This window comes from Eschrichtius robustus, chromosome 12, assembly GCF_028021215.1.
Source record: "Eschrichtius robustus isolate mEscRob2 chromosome 12, mEscRob2.pri, whole genome shotgun sequence".
Classification (NCBI taxonomy): domain Eukaryota; kingdom Metazoa; phylum Chordata; class Mammalia; order Artiodactyla; family Eschrichtiidae; genus Eschrichtius; species Eschrichtius robustus.
The window spans coordinates 35,102,342-35,124,526 of record NC_090835.1 but is presented as its reverse complement, the minus strand read 5'-3'; the positions used below and the strand labels follow the sequence as shown (position 1 = coordinate 35,124,526).

Genomic DNA, 22,185 nt, shown 5'->3' with positions numbered 1-22,185 from the left:
CTACTTTTTCTGTCTGGTGGTTCCTATTTTCAAATATTAGGGTAGCCGAAAAATAACAGGACCGCTCTGACCTTCTGTGCTCCTACCCTTCTACCTTGAACCCAGTCTTAGAATACCCTCCCTTCTTCCTTTGCCCTCAAATCTACTCCAGTTAATGGGAGGTTAGGGAGGGGTGGGGAAAATTGGTGAATAGGTGTTACCCAAGGCTGAAGAGCTAGCAGGTCAGTGAGCCAGCAATCAGCCCCACATCTGATTCCTTCTCTTGACTTTTAAGAAATCAAATTGTTCAGATCTCTCTTTTTTTTTTTTTTTGAGAGTTATGTTGTATTTGGAGGGAATTTTTAGGACTTCAACTCCGGAAGGTAGCATCTCAAGTAACCCTGAGAGAACTGCTCCAAGGAGGAGAGGTGTGGAGCTAGGATATATAGGAGTTCTGCAAAAAAGGGCAGATAGTCGGAACATCAAATTGTTCAGATCTCTTAGACCGAGTGGGATCTTAATATCCTTGAGGAGGGGAGGGCCAGGGGCTTTTGTTTATTCTCTGGCTGGACCTGAAGAAACTGAGGCCCAGAGAAAGAACAGACTTGTGTGAAATGTGCAGTCGGTGGTGGAGCTGAAACCAGGGCTGCAGCTTCCGCAGCTCCAGCCCGTGCCCTCCCTCCGAGTCCTTCGGTGCTGATGAGTGGACACGATGGGTCGCTCACAAGTTTGAGCGGCAGAGGTCAAGACATCATTAGTTGCAGCCTGGAAAAGAGCCATTTTGTATCCAAGGGGAATAATATGCCAGATGAATAGGAACATTACTGATTTTCATTTGCTATGAGCTAATTTCTCTCGAGAAAGGTGAGTGGACTCTTTAAAGCCATATGCTGGCAGATTTCATTCTGTGCTATTTCTGAGGTCTTGGCAGCAGAGCTGACTCTCCATCCCAGATCTCTGAGAACTCCAAAGAATACAGTGCAGGGTGTTCCTGTGAATTCAGATTTTGAAGCATCAACAGAATCTGGGTGCCATGGAGTGGAATGGGGATGCATGGTGAGCTGCTCAGGCCCCAAAGTCCACATCGGCTTCCAGCAGATGGGCTGATCGCCAGTCTGAGGACTCAGAAAAACCATTCATGGGCCTCTTACTGCCGAGATGGGTGAGGAGGGGGCGTGGAAGTGAGGTTTGCTGGGAGTGGGTGACCAACCATGTGCCAGCCAGATTCCCCCAGCTGTGGGGAATACTGTTCATAAACATCAATTATCAATTACCCATCTGGGCCTGGCAGGTTCCATGAGTTTACAAGCAAAATACCCATAATAATTTCATAGCTGGAATTCACTGATCTGGAGCTTTTGTTTACTCTCCAGGAAGTTCATATAATGCGCATTTGTGTGATAAGTGGGTGGGTTGTGGTGCATGCTGGGAAAATAGTTTGACTCACACATTTATTAATAAATTTAGAATTGAAAAAAATTACTCTGGCACTAGCCAAATATGCTCTGGCTCCTTTATCCTCGTGGAATGCTTAAGCAGTTTAATTGGTTCAATTCATCCTGGCTCTAATACCACCCCTCACCTCCACCATCCCTAGCCCCTACCTGGGGACACATAGGGTAAAAAGCTCTTGGTAGCAGTCCGGAGTTCATGTTCACTCTCTGTGTTGCAGAAAGGGACCTTGGGAACCACCCTCCCCTTGCATCCCTGTCTTCCACATTTTATCAGAGTGCCTGGCTTCACAGTGATGGTTGTTAACTGAGGAGCAGAAGTCCCAGGCTGGGCCTGTGGTTGGAATTCTGGTGGTTTAGGATGTGTCCGCTGAGTTAGGGGGGCAGGTGGCCAGCCTGTGTCTCTCTGCAAGAATGAATTTATATGGACAAGAGAGACTTGCTCAGAGAGGAAGTTGTATACCGGGGAAGAGATGGGAATGTGGCAGACGGAGAAGAGGATGTTGTATGTTTCATGCATGAGTTATCCCACAGGGACCCCAGACCTCATCTGAGCCCTTTGGAGAGGGCTGCAGGCACAAGCCGAACAGTAGTTTTCATCGGGATGGTGGCTCGTGGTAGCACAGCTGAGGCACTTCAGGGCCTAGGGGACTCAGGACAGCGCAGAGCGGGACAGAGGAGTGCCTCAGAGAGTTGCTTTGATAGTGAAAACTTCAGTGAACCTGGCTTGGCCTTGGCACCCAGAGGGCTATCACCACTCAGGGTGGCCAGCAGCAATGATAGGGGTGAATCCAGCCCTCACTTGGCTTTGTAGGGAGCTGACATCAACTAGGGGCTCAAGCAGAACACCAAAGGGATGTCTGTGACTCAAGCAAGATACCTCAGGTTCTCTCAGAAGTAACTAGATAGGACTTTGCGTGGGACAAGACCCAGTGAATTTGGGCTCTTAATGACTGGCACAGTGCCTGGGGAAGCTCAGGCTGTTTTGAATTCTCTTCCTTCATCAAGAAGAAGAGTAACCATTACATTTAGAATGGATAAACATCAAGGTCCTAATGTATAGCGCAGGGAACTATATTGACTATCCTGTGATAAACCATAATGGAAAAGAATATAAGAAAAGAATGTATATATGTGTATAACTGAGTCACTTTGTTGTGCAGCAGAAATTAACACAGCATTGTAAATCAACTATACTTCAATGAAAAAAATTAAACAAAAAAAAGGAGAAGAGTAACCAAGGATTATGGGGTATGTGGCAATGATAACAGTCTTTGGTCTTGAGTCCCCATCCACTGTCCTTTCTGGAATCCAACACCCACTCTGGAATTCTCTTCCAGTTGTCATTAAAGTGTTTCACCTGCCCCTTCAGGGCTGCTCCCTCTTTCTCACTGTCTTCCTTCTTCCTTATACACTGGCTGTTTCACCTAATTGTTCTTTCCCTTTGCACTGACTCCAGTTTCTCACAGCCGTGTTGGTGCTTCTGCCACTGTGGATCCTGATGCCAAACCCATCCCTGCCAAGGTAGGGAGCCCTCTCTCCATCAGAGCTGAACTTTGACTTGGCTCTTCAAAATAGTATCTTTTGCTCCCTAATGTTTTTATAGCCTCCCCATTCAATGAACTTAAGAACAAGTTACTGCCAAGCATGGTTGCAAGACGCGTGAATTACAAATTGTCTCATGGAAAAGTTCTCTGTCCACTCATAGTCAAAGAGGGTCATCTCACATGACACCATAAAACTCCTAGAAAAGAACATAGGCAAAACATTCTCTGACATAAATTGTAGCAATATTTTCTTAGGTCAGTCACCCAAGGCAATAGAAATAAAAGCAAAAATAAACAAATGGGACCTAATCAAACTTACAAACCTTTGCACAGCAGAGGAAACCATAAACAAAATGAAAAAACCTACAGACTGGGAGAAAATATCTGCAAACGATGCAACTGCCAAGGGCTTAATTTCTAAAATACACAAACGGCGCATACAACTCAATAACAAAAAAACAAACAACCCAATCAAAAAATGGGCAGAAGACCTAAATAGACATTTCTCCAAAGAAGACATACAGATGGCCAATAGGCACATGAAAAGATGCTCAACATCGCTAATTATTAGAGAAATGCAAATCAAAACGACAATGAGTTACTACCTCACACCAGCCATCATCAAAAAAATCTACAAATAATAAAAGCTGGAGAGGGTGTGGAGAAAAGGGAACCCTCCTACACTGTTGGTAGGAATGTACATTGGTGCAGCCACTATGGAAAACAGTATGGAGGTTCCTTAAAAAACTAAAAATAGAGTTGCTATATGATCCTGCAATCTCACTCCTGGGCAAATATCTGGACAAAACTCTAATTCAAAAAGATACATGCACCCCTATGTTCATAGCAGCACTATTTTCAAGAGCCAAGATGTGGAAACAACCTAAATGTCCATCAACAGATGAATGGATAAAGAAGATGTGGCATATATATATATGTATATATATATATAATGGTATATTACTCAGACATAAAAAAGAATGAAATAATACCATTTTCAGCAACATGGATGGAACTTAGATTATCATAATAAGTGAAATGTCAGACAGAGAAAGACAAATACCATGTGATATCACATATGTGGAATCTAAAAAAATGATACAAACGAACTTATTTACAAAACAGAAACAGACTCACAGACTTAGAGAATGAATTTATGGTTACCAGGGGGGAAGGGTGGGGGGAAGGGATAGTTAGGGAGTTGGGGATTGACATGTACACACTGCTATATTTAAAATGGATAACCATATACTACCAAATGTAAAATAGATAGCTAGTGGGAAGTAGCCACATAGCACAGGGAGATCAGCTCAGTGTTTTGTGACCACCTAGAGGGGTGGGATAGGGAGGGGGGTAGGGAGACTCAAGAGGGAGGGGATATGGGGATATACATATATGTATAGCTGATTCACTTTGTTATAAAGCAGAAACTAACACACCATTGTGAAGCAATAATACTCCAATAAGGATGTTTAAAAAAATATAAATAAATAAATAAATAAATAAAACGGATAACCAACAAGGACCTATTGTCCCTGTTGGTTAGTACAGGGAACTCTGCTTAATATTATGTAACAACTAAATGCGAAAAGAATTTGGAAAAGAATAGATACATGTATATGTATAACTGAATCACTTTGCTGTACACCTGAAACTAACACAATATTGTTAATCAACTATATTCCAATATAAAGTAAAAAGTTAAAAAAAAAAAAAACAAATTTATGGTTACATAAAGGGAAAAGGGGTGGAGAAGAGATCAATTAGGAGTTTGGGATTAGCAGATACAAACTACTATATATAAAATAGATGGACCATAAGATCCTACTGTAAAGCACAGGGAACTATATTCAGTATCTTACAGTAAAACATAATCGAAAAGAATATGAAAAAGAATATACATAGATAGATATAGATATATAGATAACTGAATCACTTTGTTGTACACCAGAAATGAACACAACATTGTAAGTCTATACTTCAGTAAAAAAACAACATCAAAGAGGGTCATCTCAAATATCCTCTGCTATAGGAGAATTCTCTTCTCCATACCCCTCTGCTCATCGATCATTTTCCACACATTTAAAATTTTTATTTTCCTCACTCTTCAGCATTTTTCCTTCTAGAATGGAATGCCATGAAACCATCTAATACTCTCTTTCAGAAGATTTTCTGTATGACATATCTGGCAGTTGCTTCCGTTTGTTTAAACTTAGAAAAATCAATGATTTCAAACTGCAAATTCAGTTAAAATTTACTTTGTGATAATGTTGTAGGATAATATTGCCAGACTTTGGAAGCAGAAACAAATGAGGCAGGAAAACAAGATAATCAAGAGGATGATAGAACAGGATCTCTGATTAGTCAAGCACAATTACACGGAATAAATACAATATCAACTTTTGTGTAAAAATCACCCACAGAAGGGGAAAAAAAGGAGGGTGCTTTGTCATCTTTCCCTTTCGTTTCTATTTTTAAAGATATTTTCAAGTTCTCTGAACCGTATTAGTTGTTGCTGTTGTTGTTGTTTTTTAAATACAGTTCTGACTTAGATGATTGATACTGCTTTAAGCGCCTCTGGTATTCCCTCTTTGGAAGTGTTTCTTCTGGACCCCCATAGCTCTGTGTCAGGTCCACTCTTCGGTCATTCCTCATTTTCTACATGGTGTTATCGGTATTTGTGTCCATGTCTTCACTCCCTTGTTTCACTGTAAATTTATTTAGAGTAGACCCATACTTGTATATGCGTTATTAACAGTGAATTTGCTGGTGGCATGAGTAGGTGGAGTTCTTATTTCAAGAATATGTTTTAAAAATTTTGAGTTATCAGGGGCTTCCCTGGTGGCGCAGTGGTTGAGAATCCGCCTGCCAATGCAGGGGACATGGGTTCGAGCCCTGGTCTGGGAAGATCCCACATGTCGCGGAGCAACTAGGCCCGTGAGCCACAACTACTGAGCCTGCACATCTGGAGCCTGTGCTCCGCAACAAGAGAGGCCGTGATAGTGAGAGGCCCGCGCACCGCGATGAAGAGTGGCCCCCGCTCGCCGCAACTAGAGAAAGCCCTCACACAGAAACGAAGACCCAACACAGCCATAAATAAATAAATAAAATTAAAAAAAAATTTTTGAGTTATCAAATATATTATAATGAGGATTTTTCACATGGAATGGATGTTTTGGTGACCCTGAGATGGAGAATATGTTTATACCTCTAATAATTTGTAAGCAGAAAGGGTGTTTCATCTGTAAACATTTTTTTTTCTTTTTTTGGTTACTTGTATTTGTTTATGGTTCCCAGGGCACATATAAAATGGAAAGACACACACATATACGCACAAACCCTTGAAAGAAGTGAGGATCCCATGGTGCCCTTGTGGGAAGGGAACATGTATTCCCAACACCAGCACGGAGTAGAAGTTTTGATGTTCCCAGAGGGTTGGGGATCGCAGCTCTCAAGTGATGAATTTGGTGCCAGGACCCTGCTGGTACTTAGAGGTACTTAGAGGGAGAAGGGAGGTCTGGCTGTGGCCCTGTTGATCAGTAAACCCTCCCAACTGCCCTTCTCCAAAGGAGAGCACAAGGGAATGCAGAGATGGTTCCTATTCCCTTTCTGTTCTTATTTATCTTTTGGTGTTTGATAAACTTGAATTTGTCTGAGGACTCTTTACCTGGTTTTTAGCTTAACCCTTTGGAACTCAAGGATTCTCTGGAAATTTTATTGTGCATGTGACCTTACAGAAAGAATCTTGGATAATCCTTTGGCACTTCATGGAAGACCACTGCTAGAGAAGTAATGCTGAATTGGATCTGCATACTCTATTTTGTGAACTTCTTAGTTAGCATGTAGAGCAGAGGTCAGGTGCTCAGGGCCTGGAGCCAGAACAACTTTGGATTTGGGCTCTATCATGTACTAACTGTGCAGAGGCCAGTTTACCATGAAGCTGACAATTAAATTTCAGATTCGCTTCCTTCCTAGAGGGACCCTAGCCACGTGACCAACATAGTCAATCAGTTAAGACTACTGTCTCTTTCCACTCTGATTTCCTCTTGGTCTCTGTTTACCTTGTGCAGAGTGTCACTGGAATGCCCAAGGGCATCTTGGGGATCTGAGTAAGGGGAAGATGAGTGGAGAATATGCCATTTCAACTACAATTTGGAGAGTCATTTTGGAATGTGTCAATAAAATAAGTGAGAAATTACAGACTCCTGATTTGAATATAAGTGAATGGTACTTTTTTTGTGGCTATCTTTAAATTCACTAGAGAACTGAAAGAAAATTCATTTAAAGATAAAAACATGAAATAGAACTGACACAGATGAGCAATAAAATCAGTAGACACTGAGAAGCAAATTATAACAAAAATTTTCAGATTATATCCAATGCACTCAACAGAAAGAAAAAATTCATTCATTTAGCAAGAAAGAAATATTGACTAGAAATAATGAAGAAACACTTGTAGCTTTGATAATCCAATTAACAAAGGGGGGTGAATTATATGAGCACACTGGGAAAAGATTTCAATTACGTGCTAATTTGACTCAGAACAAAGATAACATGAAATTCGTTAAGTCACTGTAGTGAAGATGTGTGTTGACAGCAAACAGGTTAATGAGTGTTGTCTAATGTGACGTTGATTCAAGATTAATCACTGACAAGAAAACTTGAAATGCCCTGAAGTCTTAGGGCTCAGATATGAAAGAAACTTGATAGAGCTTGTCCCCACCTTTGACAACCCTAAGGATTTATCTGCTATCATCTCTATTGAGTGGTGAAGCTGAAAGATATTTCCTTAACTAAAAATTTTGATCAACCACAATAAGGAAAGATAAATTATTTTTCTGTTTTCTTTATAGAAAAAAAATGCAGCCAAAAAATATCGGAAAAAAATATAATAGAGGTATGTCAGACAGATGATAAAAATTAGTTATTTTTCCAGATTTTATGATACTTGTAATACTTTTACATTTGTAATTTGTTGCATTTTCTTTCCTCATTCTAAATAAATATTTACTTACATACATAAATTTATATTTGGAGTTATGTATTCTTTTCCTTAAAGCAAGAATCCTCAAGTTTTATAAGTTTCGGGCTCCACAAAACTGGATCTACCCTAGAGCTAGGATGACCCTGAAGAGGTGAAGTGCATGTTCTGAGTCTCAGTTTCCTCACGACAGACTGGGGGTCGTACCGATTCCTGGTGAATAGGTCAAGAGGCTTAAAGGAGATCATGAGGATGAAGTATTTAGCACAGAATCTGGGACACGGTAAACACTCCTATGAGTATCATCCATCCGTTCATTCAGTAGACGTGTCTGAAGTAGATGTGTATGACCAGGCACTGCGGATTCAGCAGGGAACAGGATGGAAAAAAGTCTCTGTTCTTACGAAGCTTATATTCTAGTTTATTCTAATTATTATTGTTATTTACTATTCTCATTATTGGGTCTCTTTCTACTCCTACGCCTCCTAAAAGGGTTGCCAGCTCCTTACCTTTTCAAATGAAATGAATTAAAGTACATTTGTTTTGAAAATTATGTGCCATCCTTTAGATATGTGGTTCCCCCCGTGATGGTGCAAAACCAGAGTTGGAAACTGATGACTTGACATCCATTCTAATCCTGAGGTGGGATGAGGTTGGCTTTTACAGCCTGCAACTTGGCATTCTGAGTGGTCAGTGATGGAGATGGCACAGCTCAGCGGAGCTCATCATAGTGTCTTGAAAGAGGCCTGTCTAGAGGCTTTCACTCCTAACTTCCCTTGGAACCTCAGGGTAGAAGAGACCTCTTGGAACTAGGACACAGAGCTCACTCACTCCTTTCTGGAGCTACCTATTTTTGTAGGGTTTTCTGGGGTAACTCATAATTTTGGAAATACTGTTTTCTTCACTAATAGCTTCCCAAAACACAGATTTCTAAAGCTGGCGAGGGGTCAGGAAAGGAGGCAGCACATGTTTCTGAGGACCAGAGGGTTGGCTCTCTACTTGTACTCTTTGAGTTCAGGCATCTGCTGAAATTTATTTGTAGGTTTACAGAAAGGGTCTTGGTTATTCTAAAGCAGAAGTCCAGGGTACTGGCTTTGGTCCAGTTTTGGAAAGCTGAAATGTTTAACTCTTTTTGTTTTATTTTAGGAGTGTGCTACACTGGTGGAATCAATTGAGGAAGCAGTGATTTGTGAGCACAATGCTTTTTTTTTAATATGAATGACTTGGTTAGAGGTCTGATAGTTTTTGGTCACTTAGTGGCAGCTACATTCAGTTATTAAGATTCCAGATCTAGAGAATCTACTTATTCTCTTCTTGCACTGTGAATCTGTTTTTGACACCTAAAATCCCACTAATAGTCCATGAGTTCTGGACGCCTCATTTTGAACAATCCCAGGTACAGACTGTGAGCTCCTTCAGGGCAGTAACCTCATCAGCTAAGTCCTAGGAATCAGGAGGGTATCCGGTACTTAGTAGGTGCTCAATAAATGTTTCTTGAATGAATGAATGATGAATGAAGGACAACATAAGTTAACAGCATTTCCAAAATGGAGGAGGCCTCCACTACCAAAATAAGTTCATACGGTATTCATTTAAGGCATACTAAGGAAGACTCTGTTAAATAAGTTTACTTCAAAAATAAATGTTGTGTTTTGAGAATCAACCAGTTCCTGTGTGGATACAGAATAAAGTGCTTTATAGCTGTAGATGCATTTCTGTAAATGGGAAACATTTAAATAGTGTTAAGGTAATTGAGCTGTTTGTTAAGAGTCAGGATAGGCCCATGACTTAGCCAATGGGATTTAAGTCAAAAAGCCTGGGATCTAAACCCTGCTGGGACACATACTGGTTCAGTGGTCTTGGCTAAGTTACCTAAGCTCTCTGAATTTTCTCATCTATATAATGGGAATAATAATGGATTTCACAGGGTTGTGAGGAAGATTGAATGAGACAATGCTTGGCACAAAGCAAGTGCTCAGTAAAAATTTCTCCTCCTCCTCTTCCTTCTCCTCTTTATCCTCCTTTGCCCCCTGCTAACTAACCTGGGCACTGCTGATGTCTCCTGCTCACTTTCTCAGCTGAACTCTCCTGGAAACAAGTTAGAATCCAGGGAAAGTTTCTGGAGGCCACTGTTCAGCCCCACCTGGCAGTAATTTTGCATCACCTTTGAATATTCAGAGAGGAAACAACGATTTCTATCCCTAGATTTTACGAAAGAGTCCAGCACTCACATTTTTGCTCATTTAGTTACTGACAATTCCCCACCTACACCTACCCTCTCCTTAAGTTGGATTTCACAAGTATTCCAAATCCTCTGGGATTGCTCTGAGCTCCTTTTTTTTTTTTTGGTTGTGCCAGCCATTCCCCAACCAGGGATTGAACCCAGGTCACCAGTGGAAGTGTGGAGTCCTAACCACTGGGCCACCAGGGAATTCCCTCTGAGCTCCTTTTTCTTCTTGGAATGCAAGCCTACTTTTATTTTCCTTTTCAGAGATTTTACTGGGTGAGAAACTGGCACTGAAGGCAGTTTCCTAAGGGCTTGGGCCTTGAAGGTGACTGACTTTTTAAAAGCTATTAGTGACGTAGAGAAGCCAAGCAAAGCTCGTCCTTCTGGAGGGAGCCCACACACAGCTCTCTAAAGCAACCCTTTCTCCTAACTCCTCCATGACTACCCAAGGTCAAGCTCATCCGTGCCAGTGGCTGGATTTTGCTCATTTTGTATATTATTTATGTAACATGCGGGTTGTGAGGGAGTGTGGATGTAGATGATTCATAGGCACAAGCAGTTGGAAACAGATTGCAGAAGCCCAGCTCCATTACTTGGGTGTCCCCCACGCCCCGCCCCCCAAGATGCTTCATATGCTCCTTCCTGCATGCCCTGCAGTGCTGTTCCAGCTAAATGCAGTCCTAGGTCCCCCACATCCCTATAGAGGAGGGGGCCCACGGACATGCCAGAGGCTCTAAACCTATCACAGATTCTGGAGACAAACCCACCTCCCAAAATGTAATTCTCATTAAAAAAACCTAAACCATAAAATAGCATAAGGAATTCTGAAAAAATTATGATGACTACTTCAATGCTTATTTTTTGAAATATCAAGTTCTTAAAAAAAAAAAGTTTCTCATTTTTGTGTTGCTGCCCTGATTTTCTAGGCTCTGCCTGGCACCTGTGCTTAGCTTGCCTAGTGGGCAGCCCGGTGCCTGGTGGGCATGCCATCCTCACATGGCTGAATTGCAGAGGAACCTCTTCTCCACTTTTTAAAAGTTTTGTCCCACCCAAGAGACCTGCCTTCAGGTGACATCCGTCACTGTGTGATGCACCGGGCAGAGTACAGACTGTGAAGGTAGACAGGCTTGGGCAGGTGACTCATGAGTTCTATGTATTAGTTATCTACTGTGAAAATAATTCAGTGGAACAAACCCCCCCAAAATCTCCATGGCCTACAAAGCATTTATTGCTCATGATTCAGGGTGACCACCTAGGCAACTTTGTTGATCTTAATGAGCTTATTTACATATATGGGGGTTAGCTGACCACTAACCTAGGATGGCCTAGGCTGGGGTAATGGTGTCTCGACTCTGAGCCCCATATCTCCCATCCTCAAGCATGCTAGCCTGCACCTGCTCTCTTGGCAATGGCAGACCAAGAGTGAGAATATCCCTAGTTTATGTTAATCTCATCCAAAAAGCACCCTCACAGAAACATCCAGAATAATGTTTGACCATATATCTGAGCACCAGGGCCCAGCCATGTTGACATGTTAAAATTAACCATCACAGGTACCACAGGCATGGGTCTATAATTAATTATGAATTCGACAAATTCAATAAATATTTAATGAATGTTAAATACAGGGCTACTGTGTGCCTGGAACTATGTTTATCCATTGGAATACAGCAGTCAATAAGTCATTAACCCTGCCTTCAAAGAACTGACTATTTATTAAGTGTAATTAAGCAGGTAAGAAAACCAAGCACAGCAAATGCCATGAGTTAGCATTTGTGCAGTGTGGTTACATACTGAATGGAGGTTTTTGCATGTGCATTATCTCATTCAATCCCTGCAACAAACCTGGTAGGCAGGCATTGCTGTCTCTATTGTACAGATGAGGAAAATGAGGTTTGGAGAAATTACATGAGCTGTGTGGAGGTCACAAAGCTAGCAAGTGCAGAGCTCAAATTGAGTTCATCTCTGCCTGGTGCCCAAGCCCAGGCCACTGGTGGCTTCACCGTCTCACTTATGTCCTCATCCTACAACTTGCCGCAGACGAGAGCACAGAGTGGGAGTGGGACGGTGTGAGCCTGAGGTCAGCCTGGAAGGTTGTTGTGGGGGAGCTCTGCTGCCCTCTGAGACACACGTGCCCTCTCATCCCTGCTGGCTGGTTGGCGTTGCCACTTCCGGAGCCTCTGGGATGTAGGTGGCAAACAGGCCACCAGCGTTATCCTGGAGTCTGCAAGTCCATCCTGGGAAAAAGCCCTCTCAGTATCCTCATCCTTTAAAGGAACAAATGAGCATGTGTCTGTGTGTAGGTAGAGGGATGGAAGATTTGAGCCCTTTCCAGGGAAGCCACCTCTCATCCATTCTGCTCAGGGACATGCTCTGGGTGAGCATGTGTACAGACATACATATGTAATATTTTCAGACTTTACTGCTCGCAGCAGGGGTGCAGATGGAACTATGCTAACGGACATTAGGGAAGCATGCTCCCCACACAGGGATTGCTCCTATGCATGTTTAGAGCAAGCTATCCGCTAAGGGGCTTCTCTCTCTAGCAATTAGCTCTGGGCTGTGCATGGCTATGCACACGTTAGCTGTTGGCCTGGTGTAGCTGGCCAAAAGCCTGACCTGGCCCACAGATGAAGAACCGGCGGAGGCGGGGGAGAAGGGGGCGCTTTATGTAAGTGGTTTTTAGACAGATGGAGGATTTATTTTAACTGCATAAGAAGCAGTCTTTCTTGAATAGAGATGTAGGTCCTTTTGCAAACCTGTGTTAGACAAAATTTGCTGCTGCTGCTGCTACTTTCCTAAATGCCCCTCTATTTCCCTGATAATTGCTCATCAGTGTGTCAAGTTGCATCTGAGCCATTTGCTGCTTATACAGATGCTCAGCAATTTTCAGTATATCCCCCACTCACTGCAAGTTTACTCCAGTCCTACAAATGCCTCCTGTAGAGCCTTGAGCCAGGTTGTAGCTGATCCAATGGCTTTGAGAATGGACAAGTGGATATTCACAACACGGGGCAGTGAGGAGACTGAACAAAGCAAGTTCAAGTTGTGCCCCATAGACTGTCCAGCTTCAGGGAAAACCCACTGATCTCCATATCTTTGCCCCGTTAGAGTTCACCCTTGAGAGAACCTCCAAGTTCTCCCAGAATAAGCACCCTCAAGACTTAGAGGAACCTGGCTTCCAGCATCTCCATCTTCAGAGCTCATGCTGGGAACCATCTTTAGTGGCCTTTCCCTTGGGAACCTGGAGGAAGGAGAGGCTGGCATCCTGGATATGCTTTGGGTTAAAGAATTCTGACTCTAACAAGGAAAACATCAGCTTGGATCATCTGGTTCCTATGCAGCTATAATCAAGATGAAATCACTTATGCCAGCTGTTAATTTTATCAGTGACAAGCGAGTAAAACCTGATCTCTCCAGCAGGAAGCAGCTTTTTTGAGCTCACAGCTCTGTAGGATGAGATTTTCACAAGAAAGAACAAAGAGGTTTGAGGTGTTACATGCGGAGATCCTTTGTCCTAACTACTTACGTGCTGGGCGGAAGGAAGTTCACCCCAGGTGTGGGTTTGTGTAGGCACTGTGCCAATTTTGCTAATCTCTGTAAAGTCAGCACCCTTCACTGAGAGGCACACAATACGTGTTTGTTAGATGGATGAGTATTGAGACCAGCCAGAACGGAGGCAGGCTCAACCAAAATAATCCTAACTAATTTGTAAACAGTACAGTGTGTGAAACGAAGTTCTTGTGCAGGTTGCTGGGGACAACATGGCAGGGGACAAGAAGGGGCACAGAGCTTCTCAGCCTCTGTCACTGGCCCCCCTCCACACTGCCAGTCACAGAAATTCCAAGAATTTCTTCTCTGGCCTGTCCACTCTCTGCATCTTGGAACGTTTGCCTTACTCCAAAGGAGCACATTGTTTTTCATCTCTGTGGCTTTGCATGTGTTGTCGCTTCTACCTGGAGTGCTTTCCCCACTTGCCTGGTAGCCTCTCTCCAGAACAAACCTGCTTGGATTTCTGTGCTGGGGTTACTTGTGACCTTGGCAACTTGCCCAAATCATCTAATAATTTTCATCTGGAGAACAGGAATGATAATAATAGTACCCAAATCAGAGGACTGCTATAAGGATTGAATTGGTGAGTACACACAAAGTACCCAGAACAGAGCCCGGAACGTGGCACTTAGGACCCATCAGCCGCCATCTCTCTTGTGATTCCTTCCTCTTCTGCACCCCTGTCAAGGTTGTTTTCTTTTTTGTCTACCGGCACTAGTTTATTCTCTTCTCTTTCCCACTCAGCACGTTGGCTGGCCCACTTCCTTATTCAACAACTCTCAGGGGCTTGCCAATTCCCACCCAATTACATTCAAAGCTCCTTAGCAGAATTCAAGGCTTTCCATTTTCCAGGCCAGCGATTTTGACAACATGTTTCCCCACTCTTTCCTGATCCACACCTGATCTTCCTGCCTAAAGGTGCTCTATCTTTGTCCCTAAGCAAGTTCTGTGTCCTCTCACCTCCTCGCTCTGGCTGGCCCTGTCCTACCCCACCTCTGCTTGCCCAGACTTCAGCGCATGGGGGAGGAAGAGCAGCAGCTTGCATGCCAGGGTTGGCCTTCCTTGATCTTCAGGCTTCCGATACTCTGGGCTTGGTTCTGGAGGTCAGATCCTGCACTCACATTCAGAAAGGCAGTACATCCTCAGATCTATTCCGAGGTACATTTGTACATTGTAGCCAACTGAAACCCATCAGCTTTCAAGCTTATAAAAGGTTAATGCTCTCTCCTCACCCAAAGTGCCCTGATTTGCTCGCCTCCTTGTGACATTTGTTTTATTACACTGAATTTGGTTACTTCAAGGGCCAGTATTGGTCATTCTGAGGGATTTTAATTCAGAAAATATGAAGCAGACCACTTGTGCTATAGACAGTCACTGCATCTTATTGTCCCTGAATACGTATGGCTTTTAAAATCGCCATTTAATGATTCATATATGGCAGAAAGTGCTTATCATATAATGTTAGGTGAAAGAAATCAGAATACAAAATTGCATTTACAATATGATTATAATTATGTATGAATCATGTGGGTTAGGACTAGAAGAGGCCGGAGACAAATGACAATAGCTTGATTTGTTGGGATGATGGAATTAGAGACAACTTTTTCTTCTTTTTTTACTATTGTGAAAATGCTCTGCCATTATGCAAAATAAAAATATCAATTAGTAATGTTAATAGCCACCATTTCTAATATTATATTCACAACGTACTAATAAACACATGCTCAGTCTGAACTGCTGAGCTCTGTATTATCTCATTTAATCCTCCCCACACGTCTGTAAGGTGGGAATGTTTACCCCTGGTGTACGGGCAAGAGAGGAGGATTCTCTCCAAGTGGCACAGATGCTGAGGGGACAGCCGAGTGGCCTCCCGCACTGTGGCTCCTGTCACTTTAAACCTGTTCTCTTATCTACTGCTTCTTTCTTATCAAAACAAAACCAAACAACTTTTCATGAATCAATCATACAAGCTTATTATAGAACAATTAGAGAATAGTAGAAAGAAAAAAACTTTTAAGATAAAAATTAGTCTGAATGACAAAACCTGGGAAATCCGTTGTCAATCTGTGGACATACCTTCCAGGTCATTTCCTTTCACGGCCGCCACTGTGATCCTCCTGCAAATGGCTCACTAGGACCTTTGGTATGTTTTCCCCATCTGGGAGGTAGAGAAGGAGGAGAAATATTTGTTCTTAAACCATAGTCTTTATTTATTTATTTTTTTGATGGCACTTTTTTATTGAAGTGTAGTTGATGTACAATGTTACAGATGTACAGTATAGTGAGTCAGAATTTTTAAAGGTTATACTCTGTTTATAGTTATTATAAAATATTGGCTATATTCCCCATGTTGTACAATATACCCTTGTAGCTTATTTTATACCTAATAATTTGTACCTCTTAATCTCTTATCCTGAGGTTGCCCCTTCCCCTTTCCCTCTCCCCACTGGTAACCACTAGTTAGTTCTTTATATCTATGAGTCTGCTTCTTTTTTGTTACATTAATATCTTGTTGTATTTTTTAGGTTCCACATATGAGTGATATCATACATGTCTTTCTCTGTCTGACTTATTTCACTTAGCATAATGCCCTCCAAGTCCATCCATGTTGTTGCAAATGGAAAAATTTCATTCTTTTTTATGGCTGAGTAGTAGTCGATTGTATATATATGTTCCACATCTTCTTTATCCATTCATCCATTGATGGACATTTAGGTTGCTTCCACATCTTGGCAATTGCAAATAATGCTGCTGTAAACATTGGGGTGCATGTCTTAAGCCTTAGCCTTGGGACTAGGGCCTAGAAAACTCATGAAACTACTGCTGAGGGGCAAAATTTCCTCTCTTGAAATCTAAGATGGGATTGACTGAAGAAATGGAGCTTGGATGGACTGAGTCTACCCCCATGACAGAATTAGGCAGGTGAAGAAAAATGCTATGCTCGCGTGACTGTTCTAACTCTCATACTTCCATGATCTGGGGAGTAGATAGATTTTAGGAACTCTTGCAACTCTTTAACTAAATTTTGATCTTTAAACAACTTATGCATATCTGGAATGAAGAATGGAGACCCCTTTATCCTAAAATCTCTGTAAAATTATAAAGCAATTAGATAGTGCCCAAAGCCTTATGGTTTTCCATTGTTAGTGCTATCAGAAGATAATCCAGAGTTTCCTAATATTTTCATTTGATTAAAATAGTTAGTCGCCAGCAACTCCTCAGCCTGGACAAATAGCTGGGAGGGCGCCGGCCACGCAGAGCCAGTAAATCAATCATTAACTCCCCGGCAAGGCCTGGCCAGGGGAGGGAGCGGGGCGGCCAGAGCCGAGTCCGCGGGGCTAGAGCGAGGCCCCCACCCCGGGTTGGGAGCCGTCCACGCACCAGCGGACAGGGTGCGTGAAAGTGGGTCCCCCCGGGGCCTCCAGATCCCCTCCAGAAGCCTACGCCTGCCGGGCCTTTCAAGCCCGCCCCTCGCCTCGCCAGTCAGGTCGGGTTGCTGTGCGGCCCCCGGGCAGGCTGGAACATTAACGAGCCGCCCCGGGCCTCGAGGCCTGCTCTCCCCAGGAGAGCCTGACGCGCTTGGGCAAGCTCCTCGGATCCGGTCGGGCTCCTCCAGACACTGGCTTGCCAAACCAAACCGATGGCCCCCGTGTCGACTAGTCTCCCAGCGGCACCCTCCCCACGGAGCCCACCGTGGGGCGGCACGCAGGGGGTTAAAAGCTCCGGTTCGCCCTGGCTCCTCCGCGGCGCTGAGGAAACGCTGATCAAAGTGCTTACGGGGAAGGAAACACACACGCACACTTGGGCCTGGGTCGAAGAAGAGCGACTTCGAGAGACGGCTCGGGAGCCGCCTGCCTCGACCCGCTTCCCACACTCCCGGGAACGCGACGGCGGCGGCGGCCCGCGCGATTCTCTCCGCGGAGCTCGGCGCGGCGGGGCCGGGAGGCCGGCGGGCAGGGGGATGGAACGAGGGGGCGGGAGGCGGAAAAAAAAAAAAAGAAAATAGTTAATAACTTCCAGTTGAGGGTTTTTTAAAAAAAAATAATTTATTAATTTAGCAATGATTTCAATCTTTGGCATTTAGTTCTATCGTACGGACAAAATTTATGAAGGATTCGTGGGATAAGAATGCAGATGAGCTGATTTATCTTTTATTCAATTATTTATTTACTTATTAATTAACCTAGTAAATATTTATTGAAAAACAACTATAGGAAAATCCTTCCTCGTGCATTTGCTATAAAATTATAGTCAAGGGCATTGCCTATTTTACATATTAATGTTCTATGTATGAAATCCACATGAAAAGTTTCTTCTAGAATTAAGTTCCAGAAAAATACTTTAGTTCATTTGAGTTATACCAAGCTTTCTCTTTTCTGATAATAGCCATTTATCATTGTGTTTCCCATTTTGCCCTGGCTGCCAGGAAGTTCAGAGATACTCTTTTTTTTTTTTTGGCTGCGTTGGGTCTTCGTTGCTGCCTGCGGGCTTTCTCTAGTTGCGGCGAGCGGGGGCTACTCTTCGTTGTGGTACGTGGGCTTCTTATTGTGGTGGCTTCTCTTGTGGAACATGGGCTCTAGGCGCACAGGCTTCAGTAGTTGCAGCACGTGGGCTCAGTAGTTGTGGCCCATGGGCTCTAGAGTGCAGGCTCAGTAGTTGTGGCGCATGGGCTTAGTTGCTCCGTGGCATGTGGGATCTTCCCAGACCAGGGATTGAACCCATGTCCCCTGCATTGGCAGGCGGATTCCTAACCACTGTGCCACAAGGGAAGTCCCCAGAGATACTCTTGATAATCAATCACAAGCATCATATTAACCTCATGGTTGGTATATTTATCCCTTTCTCCTTTTTATGGCCCTGATTTTCTGCTTTATTAACATTGTTACGTGTCTGTTCCTTTGACAGGCCACCTCAGTTCTTGTAGACATCCTCATCAGATGCCTATCCGTTGGAACTAGATAGAGGTGATGGTTGCACAACCTTATGAAGGAACTAAATGCCACTTTAAAACGATTAATTTTGTTAGGTGAATTTTATCTCAACAAAAAAATTTTTTTCCTTAAGAAAAGCATATCGGTGACCAAATGACTTTGATGATGATAATGGTGATGGTGATGACTAGGCTCTATTTGAAAACAGAGTGTTTCCCATGACGGCCAATGGGAACTGTGGGAAAGCCATCCAGGGAACCTGCCTCATTGCTTTAGAAGAGCAATAATTCACACTGGCATGTGTTCAAGGCAGTCACACAGCTGGCTTTGAGAACGAGAACTCTCTCCCCTATCTCCATCCCTTCTCCAGCCAAATTTTAAAAATTAAACAATTACAAAACAACTTTGTTACTTAAATATTACAAAACAGAAATGTTTCTTGTGGGAAAAATCACAAGATAGAAGCTTCCCATACTTCCAACAGCCAGATAGAATCACTGTTAACATTTTGTGTGTATCTTCTAGACTTCTATATTGATTCATTAATGCATACATTCAATTATCCATCTATCCATCTTTCCAAAGTGTGGCTCTCAGGACACCAGTTTCATGATTAAATAAGTTTTAGAAAATGGCTCACATTAGCACCTCCTCTTGGAAATTCATGATGCTCATTGGCATATTCAAAAATTTGAGGAATTTAGTAGCAAAGCTCATTTCACTGCAGTTAATCTAGAGTTCTTCCAATCCACTTGGGCATGGAATCCTTAATTTCTATAACTCAAGGAACTAATGCAAGTTTTCATGGAAGACAAGAAAGCTGAGGAATACGGAGCTTAAGTCCTAGACCATATTTAATCTATATAGTTGTACTAGAGAGACTGCCTGAATTGATTCTATGGTGTAAATATCTCCCCATGTCAATTACACACTCCTAAACATAAATTTTAATGACTGCATAGAATTCTATTGAATGAAGGTCCCAAGGCTTTCAGAATCAATATCTTATTGCTGGGGGTTTGGATTTTTCCTATTTTTGTCTCTCCTAATGAGCCAACGTTATTATTGCTAACTAAGGCCCACCCCCTAAAACATCCCATCACATGAAGGTCAGTTTTCCTAAAGAGTAATATCTGCACAGATTCTCCATGAGTGTTTTTTAACCTCTAGTAAAAGACCTGTTACTCAGGAACACTCCAGAAAAAGAGAAAGGATAAAAGGATAAACAGAGTAGAAGGGTAGGAAGAAGGGATAGTTTTGCTGCTGAATTGGATTTTTAAAAATTAAAAACACTTTATTTTACCTTGTGTACCTGTGGCCAGAATTCTGACCTAGCTCCTGGCCACTGCAAGAGGAGCCTGGTGTTCTAGGACGGCTGAGCTTAAATTTTCTGGGGGTTGTGGGTCAGGAGCCTCAGGCAAGTGTTAGGAAACTCATGGAATGTGGGAGCAATTTGTGAGTAGTGTGGAATCAACCCTTCTATGAATATTTAACCTTATCCTTTTTTTTTGGCCGCATTGTATGGCATGTGGGATCTTAGTTCCCTGATCTGGAATTGAACCTGTGCCCCATGGAGTCTTAACCACTGCACCACCGGGGGAGTCCCTTAACCTCATCCTTAAATTGTGGGATAAGCCTCACTGGTATATGGAGGGATTCAAGATGGTGCAGGAGATGAGTTTTAGGTGGGTTTCTATGAGCACAGATCACGTGATGAGAAAGACATTCCCTTTTCAATCCTTGTTCAGTCCTCCTCATGTTTTTTAAGGAGCCATTCTCAGTCTGATGCTGGGATACCCTCTAACTTCCCCTGTTGACAAGGAGAGAGACTTCAGGGTTGGATCAGGGTCAGAGCCTTGGCAGTGCCATTGTTTCATTTTCACTGTATTCATTTTAAAAAACTACCTGTTGTAGTTATCTCCTGGTTATGGCAAGAGATCCTTATAAGATTTCTTTAAAAATAAATGTCAGTAAAGAAAGCAGAAAAAGCAAGTAGATAGCAAAGAAAATTATAAGTAAACAGTGATACTCAGATATGGCAAAAAAATCATGACAAGTAACTGAAATTTGGGGAAAAAGTGAGTTATCCGAGGTCTCCTGGCCCCTGGCCAGTGTGAGCTCTTTTCAACTGTATCTTTGTATGATTATCATTCATGGACCCATTTTGGGTCTTCAGTCTGGCTTGCTTTCTTCCTTCTCATCTGCTTTCAACTGCCTGGAGGAGCCAGGAAAGACTTCACATGGTAGGGACATTTAGCTGGGTTTTAAAAGGTGTGAGCATTTGCCACATAATAGAGAGTGGGTATAGAGACGCCTCAAGGGGCCTGACTCTCCTCGTAGGTCACAGTCAGCTTTTCCTTTATTATAAGGGAAATTGCTTGTAATGGGAATAAATAACACTTGGGGCAGTAAATATAGAAGAATTCACTGAAAAACAGTTTGGCCAATAACAGCACTATCTGGGAATTGGAGAAATATTTCTCCTTTCCCCTTTGGTAGCTGGGAGAGCAAACAGCCTTAACAGAGACCAGCAAATAACAGTAATAAAAACTAAAGCCCATGCACAAGACTGAGGGGAGATGTGGGCTTTGAGCAGGGCAAGGGCTAGAAGTGGAGCAGAGCAAAGAAAGGCAGGTAGAAGCCTATGAGGCACAGGTGGGATGTTTTATATTAAGCAAGCAAAAGCTTACAGCAGGAACGAAGGCTGCCTTTATTTTTTATGACAGAATCAATAGAATCTAATCAAGTTTTGAATGCAATCAGCGTAAGATGAGACATACCAAGTAGGTCCTAGTAGGCAGTAACTAAACATAATTGTGTCCAGAAGGGATTACCAGAGTGATGTTCCACATTTCTCTCCAAGCCCCTCGGGGAGGGAGACTCTGAAATTGAGAGAGGGTGACACGGTGTGGGTTCACGTCCCCAGAGTTTTGATGCCCTGTTTCATGTTGATTTTTTTCTTCTCTGTAGGAGCTCCTGTGAGACCAGGTTTTCAGCTGAGAAAGGAAATGAAAGAAAGCTGTTCTTCTGGAGGGCGGTAGTGAGGGTTGTCACAGGTCACTTTCTAGGGCGCACAGACTCAGAAAAGAGAGGCTCGGCTGGAAAGCGCTGAGGACCGGGGGCTCCAAAGGTGGTGGGTGACGGTCAAGCGCCTTCGTAATCTTCATGCACACGCTGCCCAAGTCACCCCGAATACAAAAAACCCAAGCAAAACCAGAGTGCTTACCGTGCTGACGCAACTTCAAGCTCCCCGGGTGGCCATGCTGGTGCAATCCACTTAAAGCAAGAGCGCGGCTCATCACGTGGGCGGCTCAGCCCCCAGCCAGGTGCCGCTCATAAGCACCTCCCCAGAGAGTGCTCCTGGAGCCAACACTGAAAGGTGATTGTGAGTTGAATTCAGTGATTCTACGAGGTACACGAGAAAAAGAAAAACCACGTTACTGACACAGGCTCTAACATCTTTCATTGTACAGGAGCTGGCTTACAATGATTGGGTGCCAGGCCCTGGGTAGGCAGG

The 22,185-nt window shown here is 43.0% G+C and overlaps 1 long non-coding RNA gene across 1 annotated transcript in view; it reads right to left on the bottom strand.

Annotated features, from left to right (window-relative positions):
- LOC137773134 (uncharacterized) overlaps positions 1-21,929 on the bottom strand; it is a 46,684-nt gene extending 24,755 nt beyond the window's left edge. The window contains exons 1-2 of the long non-coding RNA XR_011075653.1: positions 21,895-21,929; positions 15,814-15,895 (exon numbers count right to left, since the gene is read on the bottom strand). This is a non-coding gene — a long non-coding RNA (uncharacterized lncRNA). The remainder of the gene's footprint in view (positions 1-15,813; positions 15,896-21,894) is intronic.
- Positions 21,930-22,185: the final 256 nt, after the last annotated feature.